We start from the raw sequence: 12,131 nt of genomic DNA, 5'->3' as shown, positions 1-12,131 counted from the left end.
CGAACAAGAGCAAGTATCTGTTATGGAAATTCATTCTGCTCCTGCTCCTTCCTGCCTTCTCCAATATTATTCCACAGCAGGAAAAGGAGACGTCATTTTCAAAGTCCGTAGTAAACATTCTTGTGGACAGTTCTTAAACTTGACTTTCTGCAAGAACTTTATGGACTATTTTTGTCTGGTTTTTCAACAAAGCCTTTAGAAATGAGCTTCTCTGTGGGCTGTCCTTTTCCTATTTTAATTGTTTTTGTTCCTTATTCATTTCATGTGTTGACCCCGAAACTGACATTTTGCACCTCCTGCTTTTTAAAACAAGATGCAGAATGATCAAATAGTAAAACAATAGGCTCTGGTAATTTTGATGTCCATTCCCAGAATGATCAACATCGCTGAACCTGTTTCCCAAGAGAAAAATGAAACCCATGGCTATTCAGATCCATACATAGCTGGCGATACCTCATTGCCTAAAATCTTGAAATATTCTTTATTTTGTCTTCTCTTTCAGCCCAGCAATTAGCACAAATGGTATCAGACAGGCCTGTTCAGACAAAGCCTGCCTGGTTCCCTTACAACAGGGGCTCTAGAAGTCCGGACAAAGGAAAGTCTGTCTCCCTTTCCATTGGCATCCAGGCATTCACCCAAAGACCCGTAGTTTGCTTTTGTCTCTGACTTTTTTTTTTTTTGCTTGGGCCTTTGCATAGTTCACGCTGCCTATGTCAGCAGAATTTCTTGATCTGCACAGTATTGCAGCTGTCTGCCCAGGTTGCCACTGATATACAACTGTCATTAATATTGAGTGTCAGTGTTACTGAAGGTCAAGTCATTGACATGGCTGACTGAAAGGGATTTGGGGAGGGGCGGAGTCTAGTTGGGACCATCCTGGCCACTTTTTAAGAGATCAGGAGGAATTGCATCTTTCTTCAGCTTGGGCCTCTTGATTCAGCTGTATCTTGGCCTCAACAACCCCCTGAACGGTTAATAAAGAAGGCATTACCAGCAAAACTTAAAAATGACTAATGTATACATAAAGGGAATAAGCCATCTGAAATCTTTTTCCTGAGCCTAAGACAACATTGTGTTACATGACTGGCTGCTAACAACTTACAGAAGAGAAAGAATGAAAAATGGGCTCAGATTGGAAGCATCCAGAGGTTAAAATTAATTCCAACTGCAGAAAGCTAGCACTTTTCCAAATAAAATGGAGATTGTTCTCCAAATTCTAACATCATAGTTGGCATACCTCTTAAATATATATAAAAAAATATGATTCATCTTTGCTTTCAAACTTTTCACTGCACTGAACATTATTTAACTTGTGAAGAATTAATAATGAAGCTTTTTTTCTGGGGACTCTGGATGGGCTGGATTGTAATTCCTATTATTCATTAGCCAGCATGGCCTTTTCTGGTCTATTATTCTTATATACATGTGAGATTATGAAGGAGGAGAAGTGGTGATGGTGGAGGAGGAGGAGGAGGAGGAAAGGATAATGGGAATGGAAGATCACATACATTGAGAGTGCCATATTACAGTAAGATGTTCTAATGGAAAACAGTCAGCCAGATTGTTTAAGATGAATAATTAGTTGTCTAGGCATTTCTTCCAAGATGTTTTTCAATCCACTAAATTAGACTACAGATTGGTATTTCCTAGTAATCTTTCATTCAGGTACTGATCATATCCATTAAGGTTATTTGGAACAACTTATTCAGAGGTTACTTACAAGATTGTGTGATATTATAGCAGAGGAAATAGAAAAACAATACATTTTATTGGATAAAACAGAGATTGTGACTGATCTGATTGTGGATTTGAAGTTTAAAAATGTAGGATTATAAAAATGATATGGAAAAAAGATGTTGTGGATCTGAACATGGATTTTAAAATGCCAGAATATAAGAACAATGTGGAAAACAATGCCAAAATGGATTTGCAAATGAAACAGTTGATGTCTTTATAATCAGAGGGAACATACAAATAATAAATCAGAAGAGTGGCTTGGGAAGCCTTTTTTTATTTTGGATTTGCAAAAGGAATGTGTGGAACCAAGGAAACTCTTTCTGAGAAGAGACAAAGAGGAATTGCTCAAGCTGTTTCTGGAAAGAGATAAAGAGAAAATAATAAGAAATCAACTTGTGGGACACTATTGATGAGATTAAGGATCAAGCTTTTTTAAAATGAGAAGGTGGTTTATAAAGTGAATCTGTTTGATAAAGATTATTAAAATATATATGTTATGGCTTCTGGTAGTTGTTTATGGGATTTCTTTTTGACCAGGATTTTATGACATAAGATTTAAAGATTTGTTTATAAGTGAGGAGAGATTTCTTCTGCTTTATTTCTTAAAGAAATTATATGTTTGGATTATGAAGTTGACTTTTTTATTAAGATATACACATACCCATTAATATTTGTGGTAGCTCTTAGTAGAGTTTTGTTGATTAGGATTGGATGATGTGTTTTTTGTAATTTGACCACTGATAAGGGGTAAGATATGGGAAGAAGAGATTTTAAAAAAAATAGTCCTACTAGAAAAGCCAAATTGTTTATACTTATTTGGAGGGAGAAAGAGTCATCTTTTATACATATTCTTTTTCTTTTTCCTTTTTTTTCTATTTCTTTCCACTTTTCCTCTCCTTTACTTTTTATGTTTTTCTTAGTTTGTATTAGTTTTTAATCTTCGTATATATAAACTTTATCAAAAATTATTTTAAAAAAGGAATGGTTGGAGACACTAATTATGTTTATCCGAGGAAAGAAAAGATTGCATGCAGAAATGAAAGCTATCTTCAAGGATTTTAAATTGCAAAAAAAAAAAAAAAAAAGTAGATTTGGGGAAACATTAGGAAGAATTTCCCAATAGTAACAGCTGTTCAGCCATGGAACACCTGCTTCAGAAGATGGTCAACTCAATTTCTCTAGAAGTATTTAAAGAAAGGATGGGGGGGGTTGTCATATGTTGGGGATGCTGAAGTTCTGGATTTATGCATTGGGAAGGAGATTGGATTAAAAGCAATAAAATACTAAGCAAACAATAAACTGTAAGAAAAATAAAAAAAACCTAAATAGATGCTAGGAAATACTCAAATTGAATCCCAAACATTTATGTCATCATCATTCATCATTCCAGACTTTGCCTATCTACTACAGGATGAAGGCCTCTTCCGCAGGTTTCCAACCAATATGTTCTTGAGTTTTCTTGGGCCTGCAATACTTGCTGATATGGTCGATCCATCTTTGCACTCCAGGTCTCTCTTTTTTGCCTGCCTTAACTTTTGGCTTATTGCTCATTCTACTTCTCAGTTTTTGGCTTTTCAGCTGCTAGGCTGCAGCCTGAGAAAAGTTTAATGTAGAGTTCCTCTAACTTAGCTATGGTTAATTGTGATCTCCAAACTGGTCGGCAGGGGAGATAAAGAGTATTGATTTTCACCTGACTTAATATATTTGCTTCTTTCTTTGAGGCTGAAAAACAAGAAGTCGCTACAATTTGTGTCAAGCGATTAAGTAATTTATACATGAACAATTTTTATAACATTAACATGCAGTATTATCTATCTATAGTTTAATTTCAAAAGTTTATATTACATCATTATCATGCTGATGATACCTAATTATATATTTCAATCTCAGGCCGGCCAAGTGAAGTTGTCAAGGTTTGGTTCCAGTACCTGGACGCTTTGTGTGTACACAGTGTGCCAGGTGAGAATGCTTCTCTGTCTACCAAATTCTCCCTTCACCCCAGAGGTAGGTTTCAGCAGGTTTTGACCAGTTCTGGAGAACCGGTAGCAGAAATTTTGAGTAGTTCGGAGAACCAGTAAATACCACCTCTGACTGGCCCTGCCCCCATCTATTCTCTGCCTCCCGAGTCCCAACTGATCGGGAGGAAATGGGGATTTTGCAGTAACCTTCCCCTGAAGTGGAGAGGGAATGGAGATTTTACAGTATCCTTCTCCTGCCACGCCCACCAAGCCATGCCACGCCCACCAAGCCACACCCATAGAACCGGTAGTAAAAATTTTTGAAACCCACCACTGCTTCACCCCATCCTTTAGCGCAAGATGCAAAGACCAAGAAACCGCTCTTGCAAAGCAGAAGTTCAGCCTAGATTATAACAGTAGCTTCTTTTGATTGGCTATCAAAGCAGAAACCTAAGCCAGAAACTTAAGAAAATAAAACCAAGGCCATATGTAATGTTGCAGCTTTCTTTTTGCGTGGTATTACTTCTTTTTTCATATTGTATGATCCTTTTGGGTTCAGTAGAGCTCCTATTCATTTCAGTAAAGCTTGTGCAGGACTACGTCCAATATCCTGTTATATGAATCATTACTGAGCTGACCGCTGTAGAGTGATAATCATCATGATCTTGCTTTTGGCCTAAGAGAACACCCAGCTGCCATCCTGCTAAACTCTCTTGGTATGTTCAGTGACAGTATTCTACACTAAGCTCTGCGACGGAAGAGAGGAGACGTATCCATATGATGCACAGAAGAAATGCCACTTAAAAGCAGTGTGAATTTTGTATCTATAAACATGGTATACCCACATTTCTTCTCCGGTCTTTTTCTAAGCATCCTTCCGTTGGATGATACAAAACTGCTTTAATTTCCCCCCCCCCCTTTAATCAATGTAAAAGAATGTTTCATGTAAAAGCTCATGGATAGAATTTGGGAATTTTTCTTACTTTAGTGGACTAAGGAGCTCAAGAACCTGTATGGTTGTGTGGGTGTGTTGATTGTTGCCTTTCATTTTACAATAACCTCTCCAGATATTTTCAACCTCCCTGATTTTACACACTTCCCGATTTTGGAAAGTGGAAGCAGGGACAGTCAGAAAAGCAGTTTCCAGACAAAGACAGGTGTAATACGATACAGTAACAACTGTGTCAGCCTTTGTTCCCTCATAGTAGTCAACTATCAGTTCTCAGGAAAAAAATCCCCCAACTTTGGGGAACTTTAGAGAAGAGGAAGAAAAATTGAATTTCTTTTTCCTGGGAAAAGGAAATCCAAAAATCAAAGGATTTGATCCAACAATCAAAGGATTGATCTTACTTGTATTTACCTACATAAATATTAGTAGAAATATTTGATTTTAGGTTCCTCAGAACATTGTGCATGTTACTGCTCCCCTCCCTTCTGTTACCCACATAACATTTGGACATCTGACCAATTCTTAAAATAAAGCCCAATCATTAATTTATTTGTTTTCCTTTCCTTACTTTTCTTTGAATCAGTGTTGATTCCTGGTGACTGCCTGGACAAACAATTTTCTTGACAAAATTTCAGAAGTGGTTTGCCATTGTCTGCTTCCTAGGACTGAGGGAGAAAGACTGGCCTAAGGTCACCTAGCTGGTTTGTGCCTAAAGCAAGACTAGAACTCACATCTCCTGGTTTCTAACCTGGTGTCTTTAGCTACTACACCAAACTGGTTCTCACCATTTACATAGCTATAGATTATGCCTTGATTAACAGGGATAATGATTGGCGATGTGAAAATGTTGGATAAATACAGAACCTGGTGTTTCACAGGCACAAACATGAAAATATCAAAACCTATATTTAAGGATCAGAAATAGATTCTGAAATGAGAGGGCTGCTAAGCAACACACTGAATGTTTCTGCTCCAAGCCATGAAGTCTGTGAAACAGGATGATTTTGCTTCAAAATTTTTTCATGAAATACCCACTGCGAGTGAGTCATTTGAAATATGCCTGAAGTTTAATTTCAGCTGGATCACATGTCTAGCCAAGTTATTAATTATTTTACGATTCTTTCTCTTGTCCCAATTGCACCAACGTCCAACGGGTAGGATGACTTCTCTGTACCAATATGGAATAAGAATATGAATGGGAGAATTTTAGTCCTATTGTTGCTTTTAATGTGTTTAGTTTGGCAGGGGTTCTAAGAATTTTTTTTAAAAAAAAGATCCTCTGAAGCTTTCCGAGTTTATTTTCTGAAGATTTAATCCATTTTAATATCTTGACTTGATCAATAAAACACCATAATGCAACTACCATGTCTGTCCTGTTCCTGTTTTCTAGATATTTTAGGGCTTTGATAGATACAATCCGCTAAATGGCTGAGTTATATGCATGACTAGTCAATGTCTAATGCAAACTAATTATGCATACATATTTATCACTTTTTAAATGTCAGTACGGATGGCATATATGTCATCACATCTTCTAGTATTACATGTGTAATTGTCTATTTTCTATGCTTATAATTCAGAATACAAAATTATTTTGAGGCAAAAGAACACACTACTTTTATAGTAGTATACCTGGGACTGTACTTCAACAATGAGGTAAGGTCAGGGCAAAAAAGTAGGTGGGGCCATGAAAAACCAAAATACCTTTAATTTAATTCATATTTACAGTATATTAATTAAATCATATAGAATTGGCTGAGACACTAAATATGAATCTTGCACATTTGTTTAAGAATGTCCTTCCTCTGTCATATGAAAATTAGAAGTTGGTGATAGCTTTACAAGTGTCGAAGTTGGTGATAGCTTTACAAGAGTGGTAAGTCAAAATTTGTGGAGATGCACCATAAGTATAGTTGGAATGATTGCAGACTGGTCAATGGTTGAAGAGAATGGGTTGCCATGATTATGGCAAGTGCTACTGTTTTTAACAATTCCATCCTTATGTTTCTCTGGGACACATACCTAAGAATAGAGCAGGAGTACCTCACAAGTTCTTGATCATATATAATTAATCTTCAGAAGAAGTATACTTCTAGCTACTGGTTCTAAGTATAATAAACCTGATTAAGGGATATCTCAAGTAGGGAAAATTTCTCTATCTCTATCTATCATTTGTCTGTCTGTCTGTCTGTTTTCTATCTATCTATCTATCGATCGATCTGAGATGCGGTGGCACAGTGGTTAGAATGCAGTATTGTAGGCTAATTCAGCTCACTGCCAGGAGTTCAATCCTAACTGGCTCAAGGTTGACTTAGCCTTCCACTTCCAAGGTAGATAAAATGAGGACCCAGATTGTTGGGGGCAATATGCTCTGTAAACTGCTTAGAGAGTGCTATAAACCACTATGATGCAGTATATAAGTCTAAGTACTATTGCTATTGCTTCTGTCTGTTTGTCTGTCTGTCTGTCTTTATCTATCTATCTATCTATCTATCTATCTATCTATCTATCTATCTGTTATTTAATAATTACCTCCCTCGATAAAGTTAGTCTTGACTCCTGGTGACTACCTGAACAAGTCCCTGAAGTTTTCTTGGCAAGATTTCAGAAATGGTTTGGCATTGCTTGCTTCCTAGGGTTGACAGAGAATAACCCAAAGTCAGCAAGCTGGTATCATGCCTGAGGTGAGGCTAGAACTCACAGTCTTCTGGTTTCTAGCCGGATGCCTTAATCACTAGGTCAGACTGGTTCTTTTTACTTATTTCTTTTAGAACATTTAATCATTCTGAGTCTAGTGACTCATAAGCCAAAAATACAATGGTAAAACATAAACAAATACATTATTTATACAACCTTTCTCGTACCAGCCAGCACGAAAATGATTTAAGATTTGTCATGTTTACTCATGGGTAAAGGAAAGCCATTTTATTTATTTATGTATTTATTGTATATTTCTTCAATCTCTGCAGAGATGGCAATGGATTAAGACTGTGTATGAAAAACGTTTTAGTTTACCACAGTCCACATTAATTTTAGAATACATTCAGGCAAGTCAAGTGTATCAGAACTGTCATCAGACTTGCTTTAGTTTAGTTACTGGCACTTGTTCAGATCACAAGAAGTTGCCTTACACTGAGTCATCTATCTAGCTGGTGCACTGGACTTCATCAGACCCAACTACCATGGCCTCAAGTAAAGGATTGTGGAAAACGTTTTCCAAAATATCCAGAAGATACATAATTGGGTATCTCTGGTCCACATTGACTATAAATGGTCCTTGACTTATGACTACAACTCAAAATTTCCACTGCTAAGCAAGACAGTTGTTAAGTGAGTTTTGCCCCATTTTATGATACTTTTTTGCCATATTTAAGCAAATCATTGCAGTTGTTAAGTGAATCAGGAGGTCATTAAGTGAATCTGGCTTCGCCATTGACTTTGCTTGTTGGAAACTGGCTAAGAAGGTTACTAATGGTGATAAATAAATAAATAAATAACTGTATTGTCATTGTACGTGTATACCCAGTATACCCATACAACGAAATTCATTTAACACCCAAAGACCAGGTCCAACACACATAACAATCCCCAAACACACTCCCACCCACCACAATTCTCCACCCCTAAACCACCCAAACATCCACACAACAGACCAAGTAATACTATCCAACAGTTCACTGATGGTGGCCCTTTAGTTCATGGTTGAGTGCAATTATAGCTCTGGGATAAAAACTATTCAGAAAACGTGTGGTCCGAGTTTTAATTGTTCTGTATCTTCTGCCAGAAGGCAACAGTCCAAAAAGATTGTAAGCAGGATGGGAAGAGTCTCTGAGAATGTTATGCAACTTTCTCAAACAGTGATTCGAAGATGTCATCCAGGGCTGGTAGCTGGAGTCCGATGATATTCTAGGCTGTTTTAATGATTCTCTGTAGAGCTTTTTTGTCCGCTACAGAGCTACTCCCATACCAGGCAAGAATGCCGTATGTCAGGACACTCTCAATGGTGCTGCGATAGTAGGACAGAAATAGATGCTGAGATAGATTTTTCTTCTAGGTAGATTTATCTAGATAAATAGATTGATAAATAGATAAATCTGAGATAGATTTATCTTCTAGATTTATCACATGACTCCGGGACAGTGTAACTGTCATTAGTACATACCAGTTGCCAAGTGCCCAGATTTTGATCATGTGACCCTGGGGATGCTGCAACGGGATGAAAACCAGTCATGGGTCACTTTTTCAGGGCTGTGTACCTTTGAATGGTCACTAAAGTAACGGTTGTCAGTGAAGGGCTACCTGTAACCAGTAGCTGCACCTGGATTTTGGCTGGCCTTGCTTGGAGATGCCTTGAAGCATTTTTCAATGCTTTTGCAGTCATTTGTGCTGCTGAACGTTTATTTCAGAACAAATGAAAACGAAATGAGGCATATTTACTTCAATTTTTCATTTGTTCAAATTCCTAGTAAGAATCAAGTTAGGAAATATTCAGATTATAATTGAGGCTATGGCGATATTTACACCTTGAATTTGTAGTGCTTGAAACTACCATTCTCAGCTTAAGGTGTTCAGTAGCTAACTCATGCTAGCATTCTCTAGATCAGGGGTCACCAACCTTTCGGACCTCAGGGACCACTAAATTCATAATTTTAAATCCCACAGACCACTAATATGATCTGCCTAATGACTGGCTTGGTGGGTGTGGCTAGGTGGTCATGTGAATGGATGGGTGTGGCCAACTCGTCTCCCCGCCCAGTCTCCTTAGGGCCCCAACAGGAAGCAGTTGTTGGAGCTAAGCAGCCACCACGAGAAAGAGTTGGCAAAACAGTTCAGTTCAAATTGGATCTGACCGAGAAGGAGGCTCAGCAGAAGCACCTCACTGAGGACTATGAGCATGGGCTTTCTAAGTAGAGGGAAGACCTGCGGGAGTTCAAGGCCAGGTACTGGCACCTGGAGGCTCAGTGGGCTGAGATGGTCAGTCAGTTCCAGGCCATCATGCAGTCCCACTGGAACAAGGTCCTCCGGCTCTTCGCCACCAGCGGCACTTCCCTCCAGCCTTCGCCCAAAGCCCCGCACCAGAAGGCTGAAGCAGACCCCAAGTTGGAATTTCTCCCCCCCTCTGTCCCACACAAAAAGACCCTGAAGGGGGAGCAACACAAACGTTCATTGCATGTATCCAGCCCAGGGACCATAGTTTGAGGACCCCTGATTTAATGCAATATTAAAAATGCAAATAATTTTCCAGTTGGTGACTGCTGCTCTAGATAATAATACAGTGTTTGCTGTATCTGACGGACAGCACTGTGTTCATATTACTCTGATATATACCATGGATGATGGCTTTAAAATGGAAATAAAAAGAACAATTGTTCTTGAGTTAAGCACAGATTCTTACTTTGTAATAGTTGATCTGACACATTATCGTGAAAACATATTGTAATAAAAGTATGCTTTCATCTTTGTTTTTTACAAACTTTCCTTGGGCAGATCTGATGTTTGGTAACCTAACAGTAGTTTAGTGTTCTATTGGATTCTGTAGTACATTAATACGCATGTTAATGTAAGGCACTTCCTACTCCCATTCTAGATATACCGAAGAAGGAACTGACTGACATTACATTTCAAACAATGGGGTTTTGTTTCACAATTCCTGGCACAGGTGTATTTGCACAGAGTCTTAGAAATGAAATGTAGGGTCTTGGGATGAATTATAGGCAGAAAATCAATAGACTGTAATGGTATGTAGAACTGACCTTGGGAGAGAAGGGGAAGAAATACTCTTTAGGTTCCTGCAGACTTCCTCAATTTGATGTATCCAAAAATCTGTCTAAGGAAAGATGGAATGTTTATATTTTGAAAAATAAAAAATAAAAAACTTAAAAAAAACCCAACACAAAAATACTGGATAGCAGCTCTGATAACATCCAAGCAGAAAATGCGGGAATGAATATGTAATCTAAAAAATTTGGAGGGCACCAAGTTGGGATTTGCTGATAGTTTATCAGGCAAGTGACTATTTTATTTATTTGCATAGGCATAGATTGCATGGCTGTCCTGCACCTCCCAAGTTGTTGCAATACATCTTCCAGCATCCTACATTAGTGACCTTATCGTTGGGGATGTTGGGAAGTGAAGTTCAGAAACATCTCAATCAGTGGTGGGTTGCCCCCGGTTCGGACCGGTTCAGAAGAACCGGTAGTAAAACCGGCAGGAGGCTCCACCCACCAACCCCGACATCATCAGGAAGCTTCTGCGCATGTGCGCATGCAGCCCCGTTGCGAACTGGTAGTAAAGGTAAATACAACCCACTCCTGATCTCAATGATCACATCTTGGCTAACATTTTAGTACATTTATACTGCATTTTCTTCCATTATGGGACTAAAGATGAAATACATGTGATTTTCCAACCATTTTTTTTTTTTTTGCCAAGTAGACAGAGCTGCAAGCTTCAGGGAGTTACCGGAGTCATATTCTATCAGATCGTTTGTTGAAGATCAGCAATGGAAGGTAAACACCACAGAGCTATTGTAGCTTCTCAAGAGGTGTATTTCTACCATATAATTTGTGTCTCCTTACAAACCACTTGTTTTTTTCTGGAAAGATCATGGTTTTACCCTCAGGTAAGTAGGAAGAGAGAGAGAAAAACTTTGCTAATCTTAAAACATTGCCCTGGATTGTTAGAAGGTGACAAGGATTCTTTCTCTGTCAGCAAGTGACAAGAGAATAGTGTTTTTTTTAAAGGAAATCTGTCATCTACCCAGCAGCATTCAAGGAAACATTTTACAATAGTTGAACATTGTCAACGAAAAGGAGGTCAGTGCCTGGCTGATTGACAATATCTCATCAGTCACTTGCCTGGAACACTAACCCCTGTTAAAGGTATTATAAGGTGCACATTCCAGTTAAATCTATTACATTTTTGAGGCTGGGCCAATTCCCTTTGGCATTTGAGAAGGCATCTTACAATTTTCTTTCCGCAACATGCTTAACCTCCACAGAACATATGTTGTATGTAAAACATTTCCTGAAGGCCGGAAAATTTTTAAATCATTAGTTACTAGCTAAAAGATAATAATGTCTATTTTATTTGTCTTCTGCTTGGAAAATGGAGAAACTTTAGCCTAGCATGAATCTCTGTCAAAATTCTTCTGTTCTCCAACTTTCATAACAATGTTTGATCTTTATATCTACAGCATAGGCTATCTATGTCTCCACCTCCACCTCCTAGCAGGCCTATTAATTCAAACTCAGCAACGGATAAAACCAGCATAATTGAATTACAATCTTATGTATTTTTCTATTGAACTCTAGTTCGGATAATGTGTGCATATGACTGACGTAAAAATGGCACCATTGTTTTGTTGCAAGAAAGAAATAACATTCTGCAATTTCAAGAGAAATGCTGAAGTATCAAAACTGAAAAAGGTTGTCATCTACCCCTTTTCACTACCTAATCACCCAGTGGAAAAGGATTGTGCTACCACC

Source organism: Pantherophis guttatus, chromosome 2, assembly GCF_059756535.1.
Source record: "Pantherophis guttatus breed Tessera chromosome 2, ASM5975653v1, whole genome shotgun sequence".
Taxonomy (NCBI): domain Eukaryota; kingdom Metazoa; phylum Chordata; class Lepidosauria; order Squamata; family Colubridae; genus Pantherophis; species Pantherophis guttatus.
The sequence above is the reverse complement of the archived record's forward strand: the minus strand, read 5'-3'. Positions refer to the sequence as shown.